Consider the following 24608-nt stretch of genomic DNA (forward strand, 5'->3'; position numbering starts at 1 on the left):
CGTCCATCGACACGACTACCCCCCTCATAGTAGCGGGAGAGGTGTATCTGAGGGTACTTGAGGGGGCCGGGCGACCTCAACTGGATATCGGCAGCGGCGGCAGGACTTGCCGTCAAAATTATATTCACATATATTTTACCTTCTGTGACTACAAAGACACTCTAAAGCTGGAGTTTAACTAGTTTCTAGCTATCTACTTCAAAAAACTTACAGAATTTTCTTCAAAGTGATAATATTTTTTTCAACATTATCCTGTGTCACCCCTAGGAAGGACATTTGGGGGGGGGGGAGTCTGTACCGCATGATACACCTCTACGCCGCACATTTAAATCTTGCGCCTAAAATAACTCCTCTACTCGAGGAACCATGAACTTGAAACTAGACCTACTTAAAACCTTACTCTGAAGATGTCACCACTAAAATCTGATATAATTTTGTTATTCTGAAGTTTCCTGTACTGTGTGAATTTCTACTTGTTTTGTTTGCCATTCATCAAGAAGTTTGGACAGTCTGCCATAGATTTCACTGATAAAAAACTACGATCATGCACCCTGGTGCGAAGTGGAAGAACTTTTGATTTGAAGAAGTTTTGTATTCATATTTTTTTTATTGATTGATGTTCATTTATTTTTGGGTTGGCAATATTTATTTTTCTTTCCGCCAGTTTTGAATCCAACCAATCAATAATTTCTGAAATTAATTTGCCTCCTATCACAGGCTTCTTCCTCGATTCTGAGTATTACTTTTGAATTTAACCAATAAATTTCTGTGGGTATGTCTTGATAATTCATTAATGATCTCGAACTTTCCCCGAGGGTTTATAAACTACAGCTTTTCTCGTCTCTTGGCCATTTGATCGTCATTTAACTTAGTGTGTGTGTGTCAAGCAGGAGGCGGGAGGCGCCTCTTTCATCAGGGAGCAGTTCTTCAGCAAGATAATGGCCATCTAACATCTTACTTTTTTGCTAGCTCCGCAGTTTAACCCGAGGGAAAGTTTCGAAACAACTATGTAACCAACTTCTCTAAAATGTAAATCTCCTTTCGGCTCATGTAAAAATTTCATAAATCTTTAACTGTAAATCGGGGATAGAGAGTGATGTACCCACTCGAGCTCCCCTTCATCTTGGCTTGAGGTGACTACGTTTATTGCTGTTTTTCATTCTGTAGTGTGGTAAATTACTTTCTTATACGAGTCATCTCCATAGTTTGGGAATAGCCCCTGTTTCATCGGCGTAGTGCCCCTTAGGTTTTAGGAATGCATATTTAGGAGTGCAAGTACACGCCTTCATTCAATTTGTGTTTCGGGCCATTTACTTAACCTGTTCTTTACCGCAACGGCCCAATAGGTTGGGTACTAGATACCTCTGTTTCGAATTTGTAAGTTGTGCCTTGCTGGCGAGTGATTGTAATTTTCTGATATCGCCTAAAATAGGCTTGGAAAACTGAGAGCACGTCAGCTCTTTTCTAGTGTTGTAAAAGTGCCTATGGGAGGCTTGATATTGTGCGTTGGGAGCAAGAGCTCCATGTATTGAGGGATTTCTGCCCTTGTGTAAATTTGTGCTCTTTGTAAATTTGAGCTGTGAACTCAAAAATTGTAAAACTAGGGGCTTGTAGCCCGAGAGAGTTAAAGTACTGTAATCTTGGATTTTTCTATTTTTGTCATTGTTATCTCACTAAGTGAGAATTTGTTAACTTGTTGCTTTTAAAAAATATAACCTTCCATTTCAGTTTTAAATTCTTTCTTGACATTGTAGTTAGACCCATTCTCCCGGCACCTTCTTTCACCTCTGCGTTCCACGGGTAACCCCGTAGTAATAATAATAATAATAATAATAATAATAATAATAATAATAATAATAATAATAATAATGAGGGCCGAGTGGCTCAGACGTAAGAACCCTGACCTCCTGAGCTCAAGTTGGCGGGTTAGATCCCGGCTCAGTCCGGTGGTATTTGAAGGTGCTCAAATACTCTAGCCTGCGGTACAAAATTCTAGCATTTTCAGGTCTTCAAAAACCTTAGAAATACTTGGAGGGATGTAGAACCAATTATATTATTGTGACTCTCCAGCTCCATAGCTGAGTGGTCAGCGTTGAGGCCTTCGGTTCAGAGGGTCTCGGATTCTATTCCCGGAGGGGTCGGGGATTTTATTCGCGTATGATCAATTCTTTTGGCTTGGGGACTGGATATTTGTGTTTGTCCCGTCATTCACCTCTTCATATTAAGGCAACACACCATACCATAAACCACCTCAGAAACACGCATCCGTCTACCTGGGGTTGGTAAGAGGAAGGTCATCCGGCCATGAAAATAAAGTCCTCGATTCTGTCTGTCTGTCTGTATGTCCGTCTATCTGTGAGGGCTAACCTTAACCCTTTCAGACCTGAAAGAAAACTGGAGGTGTGAATTTTTGTTTGTACGTCAAGAACTGACTAAAATGCTCCTCAATACACATATTAATAGTTTATTTTACAAAATAAAAACTAACATCCGAAAAACAGGACCCACACAATTGTGCGTATCAAAATTCAAAACCTCGTTGTATCAAGTACGATGGTGTAGCTTCAAAATTTACGTTCACTAACCAATGTACACACTTCATTGAATATATTCCGGTATTCAGTAAAGCTTCTAGATTAATATAAACGCAGTAAATAAATACTTACTTTCGGCACTACTGCTTCCTGCCATCTCGCCGATCGACTGTGCTTTTTAAACTCTTCTTCCTTCGCCCTGGCGGTCAAGCGCATACTAAAATCAATTGAAATACACGCCACGTGTCCTGCACAATCACTGCAGTCCGGTGTAGCGCCAAAAAAACATCAAATACGGTCAGGGATAACTAAAATACGAACCCGCACAATTGTGCGTACTCGGTCTGAAAGGGTTAAGAACCATTGGATGGATTTTGATGCGGTATTCGCCATTCTATTAAGCATTTCTCGAGGCAGGGTTATGTATACAAACTTTCATCTATGACGAAAGAAAGCCGAGCAGTAATGATATCCGAGAAGCAAGTCGAAAGAAAGAAAACGGCCGTCCGTGAGCCTTACGCCGGCTAAACCGTTTAAGATACATCTATACTAGGAGGGTAAGAATTGTTCAGCATAATCTGTGCAAAAAATTTCCGCAACTGCATACAGAGTGGTCGGGAAAAAACGTAAACTGGGTATACAACACAGAGAGGGCTGGTCATGCTTTGATTATTCGATATGTCATACCGTTGTCATTTTATGAGCTGCTGAATTTAGCCAATAAGATCGCTTCGCGAGCAAATTCAAATGAGCTTTGCGAGGCAGTGTTGCTAAATCCGCACCATACAAAAAACACACCTTGGATTTTAGCCGGTGACTCCGTAGCGTACTTGCTATGGCGCGGTCCTGTCAGCTCGGAGGTCCATGTTCAAATCTAATCCCCCCACCCCTATCTCCTTCCGACGAAGTGTATACTTCGATTGGTGCTCTCAATCCAGTCTTAAGCCACGTGCAGGTATAGCAACACCGCCTCACAAAGCCCGTATGAATTTGCCCGCGAAGTGATCGGTTTGGCTCACTTTAACTCCTGAAAAATTGACAATGGCGTGATTATTATTTTTAAGTTATTTATCAATATGGCCAACCCTGTAATACTTATATAGCCAGTTCAAGTTGCTTCCGACCTCTGTCTGTATCTACCTTTATCACATAAACCACTATAAATGCTTAATGTTACAGTTTGCAGAAAAAAAGTCAAATTAAAAACCTTTTAAATTAATTAGTTAATACCTACCAAACTAAAAAAAAATCCCCTCAACTAAATGATTTAGATGAAGATGTAATTTAAAGAATGTTATTTTCATCTATACTTTCGGAGATAACCTACGATAACTGCTTTCATTTTACTGTTTGCAGGGCATAAAAGTCAAATTAAAAAAATCTTTATCAAACTAAAATTATTTATTCCCCTTAAGTAAGTAATGGTTCGCCTCTGTCGTGCAGTGGTTAGTGTGATTAGCTGCCACCCCCGGAGGCGCGGGTTCGATTCCCGGCTCTACCACGAAATTTGAAAAGTGGTACTAGGGCAGGGACGGGGTCCACTTAGCCTCGGGAGGTCAACTGAGTAGAGGTGAGTTCGATTCCCACCTCAGTGATCCTGGATGTGGTTTTCCCACTTCTCCTCCAGGCAAATGGCGGGATGGTACCCAACTTAAGGCCACGGCTGCTTCCTTGTCTATCCCTTCCATTCTTCCCATCCCCCCGCAAGGCCCCTGTTCATCATAGCAGGTGAGGCCGCCTGGGTAAGATACTGGTCACCCTCCCCTGTTGAATCCCCGACCCAGAGTCTGAAGCTCCAGGACACTGTCCTTGAGGCAGTAGAGGTGGGATTCCTCGCTGTGTTTGAGAGAAAATTGACCCTGGGGGTAAACAGATAAAGAAGAAGACGGAGAAGAGACTAATGTAGATTAAAATGTAATTTAGGAAGTGTAATTTTCATGTATACTTTCGGAGATGCCGTTATTTTCATTCTTTCGCGCAATCTCCATTCTGAAATATGGAAATATAAATGACCAGCTTCAGAGCGACCGAGTAGATTGCGAGCTACGCTGTGAACTATCAAAATTACATAAAAAATAATAATTATTGCATCGTAGTATTATTGTATCAAAGCGAAATGAAATGAAATGATGTATGGCTTTTAGTGTCGGGAGTGTCCGAGGACATGTTCGACTCGCCAGATGCAGTTCTCTCCCGTAGGCGACCTGCATTCGTAGAACACACCATGATACGATCCGGCGCCATGGGTAAATTGTTAGCGTGCTGGCCTTTGGTCAAAGGAATCCCGGATTCGATTCCGGGCAGGGTCGGGAATTTTAACCATAGGCCTAATTGGTTAATTCCGCTGGCACGGGGGCTGGGTGTATGTGTCGTCTTCATCATCATTGCATCTTCATCCCGACGCGCAGGTCGCCTACGGGAGTCAAATAAAGAGAATTGCATCTGGCCAGTCGAACATGTCCTCGGGCACTCCTGGCACTAAAAGCCATACACCACTTCATTTCATTTCGCTTTGATACAATGATGCTACGATACAATAATTATTAGTTTTTAAGTAATTTTTCGTTATGTATGTAAAATCTATGATAACACACCATGCCGAGACGAAAAGCGAATATGGGTCGTAGTACATTGCATTCGACAAAATGCGTTTATCACGTAACAATGAAACTGACCAACAAAGGGATGAGACAGAGAAAGAATGACTTCACAAAGATAAAGGCAGTCATCTTTTTCCAAATTCACTGCCCTGGTTTAAATATATTACTCAGCATATACAACAGTCGATAGTAAAGAAGCTGTTCATTACTCTACAGAATTTCTAAATTCTTTACATCCTTCCGGCTTGCCATCACACAAGCTGATTTCGAAAATGGAGGTGCCTATTATGTTGTTAAGTAAACTACACCGCGATTGGTAGTGAACATTTTGAAAACTGTTCGATTGAAGTTACTAATTTAACTAGCTGTGGCACAGGAGAAGGGGTCTTAATATCAACAATCCCTATGATTACTTTAAATTTGCCTTTTGATTTCAAACGAACCCAATTCCCAGTAAGAGTCTGCTTTGGTATGACAATAAACAAAGCACAGGGTCAGACAGTTGTTCTCAGTGGAGAATGTTTTCCTCATGGACAGCTTTACGTGTCCCTTTCGTGTGTTACATCAAAACAAAATCTTTTCATGTTCATTAGTGGAAGAAGAAAGGCCAATGTTGTACGCAAGGAAATCTAATATGTCGTCAGTTAAAAATAACCTATCGCCTTAAATTTATAACTGCTCTCCTTGCGAAGCCGGGGAGTGTAGCTACTGTAGTTATTAAATAAATAAGGATAATTTTGTGTAATATCCAAACTGAAGTGCAGGTAATCTCAAAGATCACTCCTCATCCTTCTTATCGTGTCTCAGTTTGACACCGCCAATGGTTTTTGTGGATTATGACCGCATAACCTTGGATGCTGCTATTTGAGCTTTCGTATTGATAACCTAACAGACAGACAAGCTTAAAAAGGAAGTATATGGTGTAGATAATGATGCAATTGATGTAATCATTTATACTTCTCTTGATTTTTCTTCTTTTTTTCTTTTACGCACCAACACATACAGATTTAGAGCGACGATGGGATGGGGAAGGGCTAGAACTAGGAAGGAAGCGACCGTGGCCTTAATTAAGGTACAGCCCCAGCACGTGTCTGGTGTGAAAATGGGAAACCATGAAAAACGATCTTCAGGGATGCTGATAATGGCGTTCGAACACACCATTTTCCGAATGTAAGATCTCAGCTACGCGACTGAAACCGCGTGGGCAACTTACTCGGTTCATATTATTCTATCATAAATGCTGACTTCGTTTCTATTTGGACATTGCATTTGACTCTTTTGTGATTGCATCAGTATTACTTTTCTCTACATCCAAACGTGTCGGAGAGGTTACGCTCATGTATGTCGTCTTGAAGATCTTGAAGATAGTGTCACAACGAGGTTCTCCCAGTCCCGGCTAAGAGTGAAACCCCCTGTGACTCAACCTTCCGGTCAGTGTATGTCGTACTGTAGTGCACGAGTGGTGATCGGCTGCATTTGTTTAACCTTTTAACAAATCAGTTATTATAAAAGTCAGACTTATTGTTGTGTGATTAGATCGTACTGCCTTTTTATTTTATCTAGAGAGTGAAATCATAAAACAAGTCCCAGGTTCTATTAGACCTGTGCTCCGTGTACGCAAGATTAGAGGGGGGGTGACATCGGAACTGCAGTTGTAAGTAATTTAATGCTAGAAATATTCCGTTTTATGTTATTGACGTTTCAGCAAATGTACTTCCTTCCGTAGCGTTGGAATTTCACATACTTTTTTTCTTCTATTTATAATATTTATCTTGTATTCAACTACATGTTGCTTTACTTCAGCGAATGATGATAGCAAAATCTCGTTACTGAGCAAAAGTTAGCAGTTCTCTTCCTAACTCTATTTTAACATCTGTTTACTCCAATATTTTAGTAACAGGGGAAATAGGAGGTGAAGGTAGAAGTCACTTTTCCAGATTATTCAAGAAATCACTTTTAGAAACATCGGTTAAAGTCTGCTTGTTATTGTGAGGACATACGGCAGAGATTATCACTATTTCAGAAAACATGTACCGAGCTCGATAGCTGCAGTCGCTTAAGTGCGGCCAGTATCCAGTATTCGGGAGATAGTAGGTTCGAACCCCACTGTCGGCAGCCCTGAAAATGGTTTTCCGTGGTTTCCCATTTTCACACCAGGCAAATGCTGGGGCTGTACCTTAATTAAGGCCACGGCCGCTTCCTTCCCACTCCTAGCCCTTTCCTGTCCCATCGTCGCCGTAAGACCTATCTGTGTCGGTGCGACGTAAAACAACTAGCAAAAAAAAGGAAAAAGAAAACATGTATGTAGGTATGTTCAGTTTTCAGCCTTAAGGCTGGTTGGATCCTCAACAGCTCTGCCATCAGCTGTCATAGATGGCCTAGGCATCACTGAAGAGGCGTACTAGGGCAATGAGGAGTGAGATAGTTTCCCGTTGCTTTCCTCACCGAGCTAGAAGTTGCTATTACATGTCAGTCTGCCAAGTCCACTGAAATGCATGCACCAACCGACCCTATGAGCGATATTTTCACACCATTCATAGCAGGGACTGGCTGTAGAAGGAATGGCATTAGTAGCATCGCTCATACCTCAGTCACTTTCATATTGTCAAAGCCAAGGATAAGACAGAGACAGCTCAATGAAAGTAACAAAATTGCTCTAGCTTATACCAGAAGACACAGTGCACTGTAAACACTAGGTCCTGCCAGCAAAGGCATTCAGAAAACATATCGAACAATATATACTGTATATGGTAATATATGCAGTATATATTATTCCTAATACGTCCGAGTCTAAGAAGATATTAAATTTCCATTTTAATTAGCGGTAATGGTAGAGGCATGACGATTACAAGAGAAAGTGTGAGCTCTTAAGTTGTTCCCTGTTGACTAGTACAGGGACTGTGATGAATCGTCCGCTAGGGGCAGCACCGTTGCTATCTGAGTGTTGGTATCAGTAGTTGTAATATGGTTATGTTCGGTAGTGCTGCTCTGTGAACGCAAAAAATTAATTGTTGTGCATTATTGTTAAGTGAACGTGAAGAGCGTGTGATCTGGCGATGGTATTCTTTGATTTAGTGTAAATATAGTGCTGAGTTTATGAAACTTACAAAAATACCGACGGGGAAAAAATGCCTACTTGCTTCGTTCCAGGATGTAAGTCTGGCTACAAAACTACGAAAGGTAAACACTTCATCAAACCAACAAAAAATGAAGCAGAATTTTCAAAATGGTAAAAGACGATTCCCAGAAAGACAAAAAGCTTTCTGATAAGTGTTATGTGTGCGATTCACATTTTTCTGATGAATTTATTGTTAAATCAGATTCATTTGTAATACTAGGTGAAAAGGAAGAAATTCCTAGAGATAGATAGAAACTTAAAACTGGCGCTGTCCCTTATATATTCCTCAGTTTGCCACAATATCTCACGAAATAATTAAACAAACAAAAATCACCCTGTTTCGAAACGGAGGACGCTTCAAGAAACAAATCACACACGCCTCACCGCGAATTAAATTCCGATGCATTTTCTGAGAGTGTTAAAAGAAATGAAATAGATTCATACACAGCTAATAAACAATAAGTTCACTTAGAAACCAACTAATGAGACAGGGACGTAATATAATGACTATCCGTAATAAATTAAAAACAGCTACTGCTAAGATTTTGATGCTAGAAAAACAACTAAGAGATTCCAAATTACAGTCAAATTATTCAAGTGAGCCGACATTAAGCAGAAAGCAAAAGGTAATTATTGACACCATGCTAAAGAAAATTTAAGCTGAGAAATAAGAAAGGGATGAGATATGATAATGAATTTATTTTAGACAGTCTCTTATTTAAAATTAAATCGCCTAAGGGCTATAGACACTGTTTAAGGCATGACATGCTTCCTCTTCCTTCGGAGGCTCACCTGCGAAAATTAGTTAAAGGCCTTAAGTGCCCTTACAGGGTGAACACCCATGCCATTAGTGCTATTGAGAACTATTTCTGCGATGAGAAGAGTGAAAACAATCGCACGGAAATTCTCATAAATGGCGAAGTAAAACTGAGAGAAGAGGTTCAGTTTAACACCAACTCATTAAATGTTGATGGATTCGTAAATTTAGGAGAACACACCCAAGAACACGGGAAAAATAAACTCTCAAATCATGCGTTAGTGTTCATGTTTGTGCCCCTGTTGCATAATTGGGTTCGACCGGTTTCTGTTTATGCAAGCTGAAATTCAACACCTGGTGATATTTTGTCACGAATTTTAATCCAGGTGGTCTTACAACTAGAGAAAATTGGCGCCAGAATTATAGGTTTCACCTCAGACGGAAGTCAGTCTAATAAAAAGGTGTGGAAATGTTTTGGGAATAAATGGAAAGAAGTGAAGGTGGTGTGCTCTATTTCTAATCCTTTTGATTCTAGTAGGAGACTTTGGGCCTTTTCAGATGCTGTACATATAATTAAGTGCATCAGAAATCATTTTCACGACAAAAGGCAAGTATAATTCAATAATGAAGTTGTGGACTTTAAATTATATCGACAAGTTTTTGAAATGGATAACTGTCATAAATTTGCAGGTTTGAAAATTTGCCACAAGCTAACGTCTGCACATATAGACCCCCACTTCATATCAGAGCATGAGCGTGAGACTTGATTTTCAGTTACTTAGTAATTCTGTTGCAAATGGCATAACGTTCTTTAGACAAATAAACTCTGCGGGATTTGGAGACAGCAAACCGACAGAAAAGTTCATAAGGGACTTTTTTTTTTTTTTTGCTTTTGCTAGTTGCTTTACGTCTCACCGACACAGATAGGTCTTATGGCAACGATACACACACAAGGGAATTAAACATCCTAATAGATGAATTAAATACTTCTGCACCAGCAGCGGCTCTTTATAACGATACATTAGGGCATCAAACCTTAATAAAATGGAGAGATAACCTCAGTGGGAAGAATAATACTTTTGCTTCAGAAAGAACTCTTGAATCCCTAAGAGTAACAATTGAGAGCACCATACAGGTGTCCGAGTATTTATAGAATAAGAGATTTCCATATGTTCTCAAAGCCAAATTGAATCAAGATCCACTAGAACGGAACTTTGGTATACCACGATCATTAAGTTTTGACGACCACCTTTCAACAATAGATTTTCTGAATTTACACATGTTACAGTCTATTTATATCCCAACCAAACTTGCCCTGTCATCGGGTAGTAACTGTGAGCCCAAATTTGAACTGAAATTGAAATCATTCGTCAATCAAATGAGAACACTGGCTAAGAGGACGGAAGAGATAAGTAAGGCTGTAATAGAAAACGCACAAAATAAAATAAGACAAGCACTAGACTTCACTGAGAACATGGATGACTTCTTATCGGACTGGCAGAACAATTTAGGTCTAATTAACAGTGAGAGCCGCATTCTTGCAAAGGAGTGTTTGATTTATTATCTAGGAGGATATATAGTACGTAATCTATCCAAGGTCACCAAATGTCATAAATGTGTCAATCTGCTTCACGGAAAGCCTACAATACTTGCCGCAGCCCTCACATTTATTAGGGTCCATAGCAATAAATACAGCACTGACAGCACATTCCTCAACAATCCTTCAAGAGCAGTTTATAATGTGTTCGTGCAAGTTGAAAGTGTGGTGAAACAAAAACTCTCCTGTGAACATAGTCTATGGGGCGATATATTTTACGAGTGTTTGGACAGTTTGCACAGTATCACTATTAATTCGATACATTTAGGATGCTGCGATGACCATGCTGCGCTGTACAAGACGAAACCTTCGATGTAATGGTGCACAAGGACGAGGTGATCCTGGCTATGAAACGAATGGCTGTGGACACGTCATTCGGACCCGACAGAGTTCTAGTCAGAGCTATCAAAGATTATATGGCATCAACTATCATAGCTAAAACTGCTACGATAATGTTACAGACAGGGGCATGTTCCACTGCTACTCTCAAAGGCATTATCAATAAATTCAATTCAATTCAATTCAATTCAATTCAATTCAATTCAATTCAATTCAAAGGTGCTCACCATTTTGTTACCTAAAAATGGAGATCCAACAGAACTGTCAAACTGGAGGCCAATCACCATATGTTCAGTCCTTCGTCGTGTCATCGAGAAGGTCTTTGACGCAAGATTAAGGAGTTACATCCAATTTAGCGAACATCAAAGGGGATTCACCAAATCACCTGGCACGGTCATAAACACCGCTTTACTCAAATCTGTGTTAAACTCAGCAAAATACAACAAACAAGATGTTACTCTGGTCTTCCTAGACATAAGCAAGGCTTTCGACAACGTGGCCATTTGCACTTAAGGAAAACGTTAGCTACGTCAACTGCGCCAAGCAAGGTGAGCAATATAATTTGCAAGCTTCAGGAGAATAATACAACTCAGGTCCAGGCCAATTTCAAGAAAACGAATCCCATTAAATTACGCCGTGGCGTAATGCAAGGATCCCCATCGTTGCCAGTTTTATACAATCTCACAACAGATCACATTTTTTGAGAAATTGGTGAAAAAGAAATATGTGACATGTCAACGGACTGCAACCTTTAACAATATTAAGCTTTGCAGAAGATACGGTTATTGTAGGAAAAAACCGAGATTCCGCATTAGAACTGACGATACTAGCTATACAAAGGTTTCGTGAACTCGGTCTAACAACAAACCCTGAAAAATCTAAAGTTATTAATATAAGTAGAGGAGAAATAAACGAAGGATTCATTACAGTCGAAGAAGGTATGGAGATCAGATATATTTCGAGGAACGAATGTGTCAAGTACTTAGGGGTAAATTATGCAGGTACTATGTTATTTGATTCCAAGAAATCAATGACACTCCTTCAACAGAAACTCACCTCGTTATCATCCTGTCCCCGGCTTCATCCGGATCAGAAATTTTCAATTCTAAATTCTTCAGTATGCCCTACGTTGACTTACCAGTTCCTCTGCGTTCCTGAAGGTAAAATACCACGACGATTTTTGGAAGATGCTGATAAACTCCTTAAGAGTACACTAAAGGGGATCTTATCCCTTCCTACTGACACTCCGGATTTTATGATTTACTCAGATAAACGGTACAAAGGGTTAGGTGTTTTAAGAGCAAGCTGGGAAGCCTTGATTCAGAATATAAACAGCTGCAACATTCTGAAACGGGAGGAGAACCAATATATTGAAGCCACTAGAAACCTAGACTGAAACTTCGGTGAAGCTCTTCGAAACACTAGACATCGCAACATCAGGTCATCCATAGCACAGACGCTCCGTGAGAAAGGATTTCAAGTGCATGATGAAGTGCACGGCATTGGAGTAAATGGCAGCACGAGAAGGATTGATATGATTGCAATTAAAGGGAAGAAAGGATATATATTAGACCCCACAGTAAGATTCGAAACACACTTCGACCAACCAGACGAAGTGGACCGAGAAAAGAAGTCTATCTACCTGCCTACAGTGCCGTATTATGAGAATAAATACGAACTGGACGATATAGAAGTGAGGGGTCTCATGATCGGTGCGAGAGGGACAGTCCCTAAGAAAACGATATGACTTAAGTACCAAGGAGTTCATCGACTGGGGGCTGAAAGCGCTCAGGTGTTCTCTTTTGATACACAGACACTACTTATACTCACCAGACTAAGATATAATTTATTTATTTTTATTTTTGAGTGAAATTGTTTGTGCATTCTTTGTCTTTAGAGGTCTCCAAGTGGAGGAAGATTTTTTTTACATTTTTGTTTTACATTACATGAAATGTCAATTTTATTTTGTAGCAAGACAGATGAGAAATGAATTTAAATCTTTTAAGAGCACAAAGTCTACCCGGAAGCTATCTAAACTATCTGACAACTGACTTCTAGAATAATAAGCAAAAGCATAATATTTTGCATGCAATAATTGTCTTTTATTCGTATGCTGACTTGTAAGCTCAAGCTCAAATACTGCTGGAAGAGTGGCCTAGCGGAGGAACTGATGAACTAGGGGAGTGATCACACTTCTTCCTTCTTCTCGCTATGCTCATAGTTTCGCGGAGTTGGAAGCGATCGTGGTATCGGCCGAAGGTTTTCGCCATGGGGACTCGCTTCGTGTTACTAGTTCATCTTCCGTTGATCCTAATGTAACGGAGTCTTCGGTTGCTCGTAAGCCTGTCATATTAAGAAAGTGTTGCAGCTGCAGTGCCTCTGATTATTTGCGCAACAAATTCCCCCTCTCGATCCCGTAACACTCAGGATTTTGACGCGGGTTCTGGGACTGAGGTTCCATCTAGAACTAATAACATCATATGTTTTCAGTGCGGAGTTGCCGGTCATGTGGCGCGGCGTTATGTGGCGACTCCGGATAATACCTGACTAGATCCGGATGGGGATGGCGTTCATGGTATTGAATCACCTTCCCCTGTTGACCGCAATAAATGTACTTCTTTCGGCGAACCTTCTCCTATCTGCCCCGCGGGCTGTTTAGAAATATCCACAGAAGTTAAGGATTTGACTCCCTTGATTAAGGTGGAAATAAATAATGGGCCAGTCTCGTGTAGTGTCATTTATTAGTGAAAGATGGTTTGCCTTACACAAATCTGCCTGTAAATTTTCTGATTTGTCCTCTGTTTCGCTTTCCTTCGTGTCTGCTAATTCTTCTAGAATCTAGGTTCTGTGGTGATAAAATGTAAAATTCGTGTTTCTAATTTTACCTGGAAATTCCCTTGGTACGTAGCGAGAGATTTACCGTACCCCGTTATTCTCGGTTCGAATTCTTTTGTTCATTCTGGATTGGTCTTGGATATCCTGCTGCGTCTTAGGAAGGTCGGGTTAACAGTCAAACTATCTAAGGTGTCATTTGCCAAGCTCCAAATATCTTTTTAGGACATATTGTGTCCTCGAGCGGCGTTTCTGTCGATCAGTCCCGGACTCAGGCCATTCGGGATTTTAAACCTCCGCAGTACGTTAAAGGTGTTATCCGCTTTGTCGGAATGGTTAACTTCTTTCGAAAATTGTTCCCAATTTTGCTAGTCGTGCGGGGTCTCTTAAAGCACTCCAACGTAAGGCAGTAAAGTTCCAGTGGGGCGCTTCTCAGCAGGCTGCTTTGGACGACCTGAAATTACCTATTTCCAACGCTCCGGTTTTGGCCATGCCAGATTTTACAAAGACCTTTATAGTTCAATCTGACGCTTCGTCGACAGCCGTCGACGCCGTCTTGCTGCAGGATTCTATTGCTTACGTTTCGCGGGCTCTCACTCATCTCGAAGCTAAATACTCCGTGTACGAGCTCGAGGGGCTGGCCTCCCTTTTCGCTCTAGAACGGTTTCGTATGTACCTGGAACACGTTAAGTTCGAGCTCGAAACCGACAATCAGGCGTTGAGTTGGATGCTTGAGAAACCAAGGAAAACTGGTCGTCTGGTCCGTTGGGCCATAAGGATTTCCGCCTTCCAGTTTGACGTTCGTCATATCCCAGATTCAGGGTTCATAAAATGTTGCAGCTGACTCCCTCAGCCGTATGTTCTCGGATCAACCGACTCTTGATGAAGAACCCTGCCCCTCTGAGTCTTTACCTTCATTACATTTGGCTGGAGTCATTTTACCTGATACCCCTTTCCTGTATCATGCCATAGCTAAATTTCAATTAGAAGATCCTGCCTTGGGACCTATCATTCAAGACTTGACCCTTACGTATTGAGGAACGGGGTTCTTTGTTGTCCTTCCCGTCATGATCGTAAGATGAAGGTGGTAATTTCATCAGTGTTGGTACCCATGACCTTTAAGCACTTCCATGAAACTCCCCTTGCAGGACATCTGGGAGTATTTTAAACTAGGGAAAAGATGAGAAAAATTTATTTGGAAGGAACTGGACGGAGAAGTTCGGGAACTTGTCAAGGCGTGCAAGATTTGTGGGGTAAGTAAGCCCTCCGTTAATTCCCGATTTGGTTTGTAGTCCTCTACTCAAGCTACGCGCACTATGGAACGTCTGTATATCGATTATGTCGGGCCTCTCCCGAGATCGAAGACTGAAGTGAGTAGGTTCATAATGGTATGTGTCGAAGGCTTTACTCGTTCTTCCTGGTTGTTTCCGACGAGGATGGCCAACGCTGAGACTACTATTAGGTGTTTGAAGACTATATTTTCATCATTTGACCCTAGTCAGTACTTGGTTTCTGAAAACGCTAGAGATTTCACTTCCAACCTATTCAGGAAGTTCTGTTTTAGCCTTTCGATTTCTCACGTGACGACATCTCCCTATTACCCCCAGCCTTCGTACGCTGAGAGAGTCAACCGGAATTTTCGCTCTGCCATCATCGCGAATCATCATCAAGATGTTCAGAGGTGGGACACGTCGTTGCCGTGGCTCGCTTATACGTTCAATTCCGCTGTCCACGAGGCGCACCAATTTCCCCCCTTTTCTCTCATGTTTTCGTTTGTTTCCAACTCCCCGCTCTCTAATCTATGGCATATTAATGAGTTATTGCCTGAAAGGGTGGATTCCCTTAACATCCTTGCTAATTGCAAGAAAGCTAAGGAGAATCTTGAGGTGTCCTATCAAAGAAGAAAGGAGCGCTATGATAAGAGACGTCGTCCTACCAGTCTGGCGGTCGAAGATAATGTATTTATTAAGAATTTCATTCCTTCCGGAAAGCTGGCTCCTCGTTTTTGTGGTCCATCTCAGATTCTTTATTTTTTTACTCCGGTCACCCTATTGGTGAAAGACCCCGGGACGGGGGGAGGGGGTTTCGCACTCATCTCTCGCAGGTCCAATCCGCTTAGTGCGTTTTTCTGTCTTTAATTGTTTAGCGATAACCTGCGCTGCCTGTTATGTTATTTTCAATTTGGGTGCGTTTCTTCCCTAGTGGTTTGGTAACTGGAGTATTTGGAAGTTTGTAAGTTTGTAAGAATTTTGTTGCCTTTCTCCTCTACACCCGGCACGATGCCTGGGTCTTTTTTGCCATCTCATTCCTTCGTTCTTATCGGCTTTTGCGTGACAAAATCGCTGACCTTTAAACATTTGTGTTGCACTAGTATGGAGGTCCTACCTTCGCCAGTCGCTCCGTGGGAAGGGTCCCTCACGTGGGCGAATCTTGGCGTGCGCCGACTCCTTGGCCCGATCCTCTTGGCCACTGTTTATTTATGCAACCTGTGGGCCAGCGTCCGTTGCCGGTAGTGGGACGCATGCTCAATTTGGTTTTCTACGTCTTGGTGCAGCTGACTGCTCACGCTCTGCTTTATGGCTGATCTTGGACCTTGCTGGTACCCGTCTTAATTCGGCGTTGGAAGCCGAAAATATCATCTTGTGATGTTGTTGGAATGCCTTCTTTTCTTGGAAAATGAGTCGTGTTTTATCCCAGGTTGTTAATCTTCACGGACTCTGCTTTCATCGGTTATTTGCCAAGAGAGAATATGTGTTCACTAATGTTATTGGTTGTTAAGCAAGTTGATGTGTACCTATTGCAAAGAAAGGACTTGTTCTCAAGAATTCTCATGTCTGAGAAGCAATAAACCTCCCCAACCTGGTTGGGATTTAGGAAGGGAGATCTGAACCGTGAATTTATCTCCCTCGTCGTTCACCTTCGTTATTTTGAATTTTATGATCTATGGCAGATCGATCTGTATTTATTGTGATATTATTTATGTGTATGATCTTTCCCTGTCTTTTAATAAATTATATTTTGCCCCTTTCTTTTTATGGCGCGAGGGAAAAGGGAAGTTTTCTGCCGCCGTGGTGTACTCCTATTCCGGTTGGGAGGCCTGCTTCTTCCCTTCACGCTCCGCTCGACTGGAAAGGGGGCGTGGCACGTATATGTTGGGGTCAGTGCCTCTAGCAGAGACTTCCTGACATCGCTGTGTACGAGTAACTTGGCTTGGCCGCTAGCGTGGGCTTGCCCCGCTCGCTCCTCAACCCCAGGCCGTCTACGGGTGTTGCGGTAGGAATGTCGCTTCTCGAGATTTCTTTTGGGCTGAGGGAGGGAGAATGTTTCTATCCTGAAAATGTATTGTCCTATTATAATAATTTTTGGGGAAGCCTGCGGGCGTAGTTATTCGATATGAATTAATTCCTTAGGCCGCGTGCACACCGAGCGCGCTTCGCATAGTGTGTCGCGTGTAGCGTGAAATGCTATGCATAGCGCAAGGCGTGCTTGCTGTTCACACCAAAAACTCTACGCCGTGCTCTCAGCTTAGTTTGGCGCGAGGAGTTTTAGGGTCGTCACAAACTAATGCCGTTATCCAAGTACACTAGAAACAGTTTACAGATGGATACCAGTTCTAAAATTAAAAATTAGAAAGAAGAATCGAAAGTGGATTCATGAATTTAATGAAGAACGAATTACTTTCGGAGAATTCCATCGTTTGTACAGAGATGAAAGACTTTATCACGATAAATTTTATGATTACTTAAGAATGACAAAAAATACCTTTGACCTTCCAAACCCTATACAGCTGAAATGTGGCGACAAGTAGCAGAGAAGTATTGGGAGAAATTCAATTTTCCTAATTGTCCAGGAGCACGGTGCAGCAAACACGTGAAAATTAAATTTCCGGCTAAATCACGCTCTTTATATAATAATTATAAATAGTATTTTACAATACTGTTACAATTAGCATACACAATTTATCATCGTAACAAAAGTGAAGTAAATGAGTGACAAATATTATAGGCCTATTTACTTCCAAACCCACTCCTAGCCTGCAGAGTGATATTCTTCATGTTACCACCCTCCATTTACAAAATTACAGATTCTATGCACTCTGTCACACAGTGTCCGGCAACATGGCTAAATGGCCTTTGGTCACAGGAGTCCCGGGTTCGATTCCCGGCAGAGTCGGGAATTGTAATCATAATTACTAAATTCCATAGGCACGGGGGCTGGGTGTATGTGTGTATTCATAATAATTTAATCCTCATTACGACGCAGGTCACCTACGGGAGTCATTTCAAAAGACCTGCACCTGGCAAGCCGAACTTCTCCTCGGACATTTCCGACACTAAAATCCATACGTAATTTCATCCTGTCACAATGTTAAGCCCAGTAAAGTGTGTCAGTAGAAATAATATTACTGTATATGTGTACTGTAGGAATGCGATAAAACTGTTGTAGATACGTAAGTCCACTTATTTTGCAAAACAGTCACATTTTTATAGTTTTTGTATCTTGGGTTCCATATTTCTTCTCTTTGAAACACTGCATGAATAATTTCTTCTTCCATAGCTTCAGAACCAGCTAGGTAACGCTAAGCAATTAACCAACACTGCGCGTTGTCTGGCGCTTCGCTTAGCTGTAAGGTAGGCGTTCAGCGCAGCAGAGCGCGGGCTGTGTGAACACCTGGCTTAGGAACAAAGCACTGGTTATGCTTAGCGTGACGCTTAGCGTTGAGCAACACGCGACACACTATGCGAAGCGCGCTCGGTGTGCACGCGGCCTTAGAATGGACAGTCCATACTTTTCGGGGTAGCTGAGGTGAATAATGACACTCCAGATATTGTGGAAGTCCATGTTCAGCCCCCATCGTCATGGAGATAAGAAGGGTAGGAAAAGAAGATGTCCGAAATGACCGAAAATGCGTGTGTATATGTGTTCCTTCTAGCATAGCCCTCATACCAAATGGGTAATCATATGACTTACTATCTGAAAAAAAACACTATTGGTGTAAAACACCCCTAGCACTCTAGGGTAAGGGGTGAAATATACAAATAAATACAAATGACTGATATTAATGTCGAATACATTGTTTACGAGACCGCTGAGTTGTACTGTGACACTCTGGATGATGTTTCAGAATAGCTTTCAACGAAACTCGGTACATATTTGATTTACCATCTGGAAAAAGAATACTATGGGGATGAATCATCACGAACCCCGCTCGGGCTGGTGAATGGGAGGGGATAACATGTAAAAATAATTGAAAATAACCGATATTAATGTCGAATCAGTTGTTTATATGTCGCCAAGAGGAATTGTGATGCTCTGGATACCGTTTAAGTCCACGTTACGCCTCCATTGAGAAGGTGGGGCTGAGAGAGGCTTAGAAGTAAATAGTATGAAATGACCGAGATTAGTGTTGAATCCACAGCTTTCGAGGTCGCAAGGCTGGTAGGTGACAGTCTCAATGACAATTTAAACCATATCTGTAGGACGACAGGTAAATACATATAGTTATCACTTTTTTTTTACAGGATCAAATACTTCCCAGTCAATTCAAGTTTTCACAAGGAGAAAGGTTTACTTGAAAATTAAGTAATATAAAACTTGAAATCAAACCCATCTAAATTACTCTAAAACTATGTATGTATGTATGTATGTATGTATGTATGTATGTATGTATGTATGTATGTATGTATGTATGTATGTATGTATGTATGTATGTATGTATGTATGTATGTATGTATGTATGTATGTATGTATGTGTGTTCAGTCCCCAGCCCGAAGGCTTGATGAATCCTCAACAGCTCCACCATCAGCAGTCATAGATGGCCTAGGCATCAATGAAGAGGCGTACTAGGAAAATGAGGAGTGAGGTAGTTTTCCGTTGATCTCCTCACCGAGCCAGAAGTTGCTATTACATATCAGTCTGTCAAGCCCACAGAAATACATGCAACAAGTGACCCTATGAGCAACATTTTCACACCATTCGAAATAGGGACTGGTTGCATAAGGAATGGCATTTCTAGCATCGCTCATAACTCAGTTACTTTCATATTGTCAAAGCCAAGGATAAGACAGAGACAGATCAATGAAAGTAACAAAATTGCCCTAGCCTATACCAGAAGACTTACTGCACTGTAAATACTAAGTCCCGTCTACATAATAGATCGTAAAATCAACTTCTCCAAAATGAATTCTATAAAATTTCACTTCACACATAGGCCCTAACTAACTGGTAATACACATCTTAAAGGTAAATATTCAAGAACTATTCGGACAACGCCGGATATTCCAGCTAGTATTCTGATATATGTGATTTTCATCCTAAATAATGCCATTGCATGCAGCCATGTTTGATTACTACCTGTCAAGCCAGAGAGTACACACTTCCTCTGATCACGCAATAATACTATTCCCTGCTAAAAACTCTTTGATTCTCTAACCTTTCCCAGATTCCAAATGCAGGGTGATTTCTTCCACCGTGTACAAACTCTAGAGATTGATCGCGGAGAGGATACGGAACAGAAATGGTCTAATGAACGTATGTCCGGAAATGCATGGTGTCCATGCTAGGTTTGTTACAAAGACTGCAGGCCAAAACGCGCTGTACCATGCCGCCACAGTATGCGTGGTTTCGTCCTAGAGGTGGTACAGTTCCTCATACGTCATGCTCTAGCGCCTTCTCCTGTCATAGTTATTGGTAACGTTGTGTCCGAGTCACTTCTCGTGCTGACTCACCGGATAGTGGATGTGTTACAACGTTGTACACAATGGTTCCGTATCCGACTCGAGAGCTTGCCGATATGGTTTTACTTACGGCAAAGCAAATGGCAATGGGCGACGAGCAGCACGGTTATATCGGGAGACCTATCCCCGCCGACAATAACCACAGCATTCAATGTTTGCAACAGCGTTTCGCCGTTTGTCTGAGACAGGGTCGTTTAAGGAAGCAGGAAATCATGAAGAACCTACCCGCCCTGTTCGGACACCAGACGTGGAAGAAAATGTGATGAACACTGTGGAAGGCGACCAGGCAGTTGGCCCGCCAGTACAGCATAAGCCAGACGACCGTGCGAAACATTCACCATGACAATTGTTACTACCCTTATCACTTACAGCGTGTGCAGGGCTTACTAGCCACAGCCTTTCCACATCGGGAGTGGTTTTGTCGCTGGTTTATTCACCAGGCAACCACGATTCCGGGATTTGTGACATCCATCCTATTCTCAGACGAGACCACTTTTACGCGGAGAGGCATCTTCAACTTTCATAACAGTTATCTGTGGGACTGTATGCAAAACCCCCATGGTTTGGTGCCAGGGAATCATCAGCTGCGGTTCAGCTGGAAAGTGTGGGCCGGGATAATTGGCGACCATGTTTTGGGACCAGTCTTCCTTCCACGTTGCCTAACAGGCCGGAACTATCGGCATTTCTTGCGGGTGACTATGCCTCTCCTGCTGGAAGACGTATCATTGATGATTCGCAGGGTTATGCGGCTGCTGCATGATGGTGCTCCAGCCCACTTCGCCGTGAACGTCCGGCCGCATCTCAATCGTGTCTTCCCTGGATAGGACGAGGAGGTCCAATTGCATGGCCTGCTCGTTCACCAAATCTCAACCCGTGCGATTTATGGTTATGAGACCATCTCAAAAGTATCGTGTATGCTGAGCCCATTCCTAATGAGGAGGCACTGGAGCAGCTGCCTTTCACACTGTTTGGATGCAGCCTGGCCGAAGTGAACGTGAGAGACAGAACATGCTACGGCACGTACACGCATGCGTGGAGGCACGTAGAAACCATTTTCAACACATACTGTAACTGTGGCTGCATGGTACAGCGCGTATTCGACTGCCGTCTCTGTAACAAAGGATGATTGAATAAATGGTCTCTAACAAACAAACCATGCATTTCCGGACATACGTTCATTAGACCTTTTCTGTTCCGTACCCTCTCCTAGATCAGTTCCTAGAGCTTGTTCACAGTGGAAAAAATCACCCTGTATATTCAACAGATGACAGAGTATTCCTAATAAGTTACATGCTGCTAAGAGAAAAAGTCTACGTACAAACTCCTTAGACATTATCTGGGAACAATTATCGAAGGATAACCTCGCTACACTAGAAAGAGTGAAAGCCATGAATCGTATAAAAGTTCTCTGCCTAGCAAAAACCTCTTCTTCGAGACTAAGGCATGAGCTCACAAGACAACCGTTCTCTATAGAAGAACTTCAATTAAAAGTGCCATTGCCTTATTCAACACAATACCAACCTTTACATCAAGAACTGCAGGATAAAAAAGCGAATACATGGATAGATTTTTACCAAACAGACGGGATGATGACGTCAGAGTGGATGAATTCTGACAACAAACTAAGGTATACCATAATACGCTTCATATTAAATGTTCATAAATGTTCATTAAAATGGCAGGCAAACAATAAGACTACGACAGACATATCAAGACGAGTTATCTGACCTATTTATAAGGAATGCCGAGGAGCAGCGCGGTTCCTCTTGTTATTATTCCTTTGGTTGTCGTTATGGGTTCGAATCCCCGTCAGGAAGTCGTAAGATTTCCACTTCCGGAGGTGCATATGGCCCTGAGGCTGACTCAGCCTACACCAAAAATGAGTACTAGGTTAATTCCTGGGGGCAAAGACGGCCGGGCGTAGAGCTAACCACTCTACCCCATCACGTGCCGAGGTTAACAATGGTGGAAGCCTTTACCTTCCACTCCTCCAAGGGCCTTCATGGTCTGTACGGAGGTGACTTTGCTTTGCTTGGTTATCGTTATTTTGCCTCATACTTCGTTTTTATTTCAGATTCGGTGTACAAAACGCGAAAGAAGGTTCAATTTATTTTTTGTTATTGATTGATTGATTGATTGATTGATTGATTGATTGATCGATTGATTGATTGATTGATTGGACCTCCGGGAAAACGGCTGTGCAGAATGTCTCTGAAGTTGGTATTTAAGTTCAGGGGTACCCATATATTACAATATACAGGGTTATTAAGTTAAAATGAGCCTCCGTGACTCAGTCGGCAGCGCGTCTGCCTCTCACCGCTGGATACCGTTGTTCAAATTCCAGTCTCTGCATGTGAGATTTGTGCTGGACAAAGCGGAGGCGGTACAGGTTTTTCTCCGGGTACTCCGGTTTTCCCTGCCATCCTTCATTCCAGCAACACTCCATTCTCATTTCATAGCATCTATCAGTCATTACTAATCACTTTGGGAGTGGCGACCACATGGTACTAATAGCCTATATCTGCTTCATTCATTACATCCCTGACCCGGTCAAAGGTTGTAGGTATTCATTCAGCTAAAATGTCCACTTCAAATAATTCGTGAATAGTTAAAGGTATTGACAGTGTGTTTTCACTTTCAGTAATGTTACCAAGAGGCTCACCAGTCAGACTTACAGTACTTTTTCCTGCTGTCAAGCACCAATTGAAGAAACATAAGCTTAAGGGTACGTCCAAGATGCACGCTGGTTTTCTGAGTCAGACAGTCTGACTCCGAGCGGCAGGTGGGATGTGGCCATTATGAAAGCTGGTTGTCACACGCAGACAGAGCTGCCACAAAAGAAAAGATGTGAGATGCAACTGATCAGTGTAGCATGGAACTAACAAGAGAACAGGCTGCAGCTCTACTGCTGCTAAGTGACAATGTCACAACCAAGTTAAAACGAATGAGAAGTAATATACATCCAATTAATGAATTAAGATCTATTTACTGGGAGTACAAACACCTTTTTCCACAGTTACTTGCAGACGAAAACAGATGTAACCGTACGTATGTACGACTCCCGAGTTTTTAGGTTAGGAAATTTTCGTATATAGTTTGTTAGGTTAAAATCATGTAATTTTGTTTATTTATAATGTATAAACGTAATATTATAAGAAGAATGTATAGTTAGGGAATATTGCATATGTTCATCATTATATTTTGTATAAATTTCCGTTTGGGTAAGAGTCCGTAAATATGGCCTAGCCGTAAGGATTGTGCAACTGGGAAAACTGCGACTATATCGGGAAGGACGGTTGAAGTCAGTTGGATGTGTTGCAACAAGTGGCTTGAAAACACGGGGTACGGCAGGTTGTATCGGTTGAAGAATTGGAGTGAATCAATGTGGACATACATGAGTGGACGGTCTATGTCACATCATATACTCGATAGCCAATGCGAGGGCTTTGTTTTGAGCGAGGTTTGTGTTGACAGAGTGACGCGGGAAGAAGTGCCGGTGTGAGCGTTGCTACCACTAAACTTTTCAGGACGCGATTACCACGTGTAGCAAGCCTATATAAGCATGTACGCGTGTGCGGCAAGTAATTCTGATTCGAACTCTAATGCTGTTTCTGATTGTGTTTCTGTCTCTGATTCTGTGTGTTTCTCACTCGGACCGGCGCGCGGGAGCTACTTTGCGCATAGTCCTAGGCAATGTGGTATGGTTCTTGAGTATCGTTTTCGGAGTGAGCACGCTATATGTTGCTGATGCTAATGAGTTTCTGGCGGCTGTTAGGTCAAAGACGCTACTTAAGTGTTTATTTGTAACTCCAACTCTGTATAATAAGTTGGACTACAATTCTTCTACGAGATTATGTACAGTGGATGTGGTGATGCGTACAGAATCGAGATTCGGTAGTGGATGTGTGTTTGAGCACAGAGCTGATTCTTGGTCGAGGAAATCGTCGGCCGAGTATCCACTTTCAGTTGCAGAAACCTGAGGCGTTACACCAATCTGTGCGGCACTCGAGAAGAACTCAAGACGTCGATGAAGTGTGTAAATAAGGTTAGGGATGCTCTTCGTAAAGAAGGTTGCATCCGTACGTAGAGAAAG

This window comes from Anabrus simplex, chromosome 1 (assembly GCF_040414725.1).
Source record: "Anabrus simplex isolate iqAnaSimp1 chromosome 1, ASM4041472v1, whole genome shotgun sequence".
Lineage (NCBI taxonomy): Eukaryota > Metazoa > Arthropoda > Insecta > Orthoptera > Tettigoniidae > Anabrus > Anabrus simplex.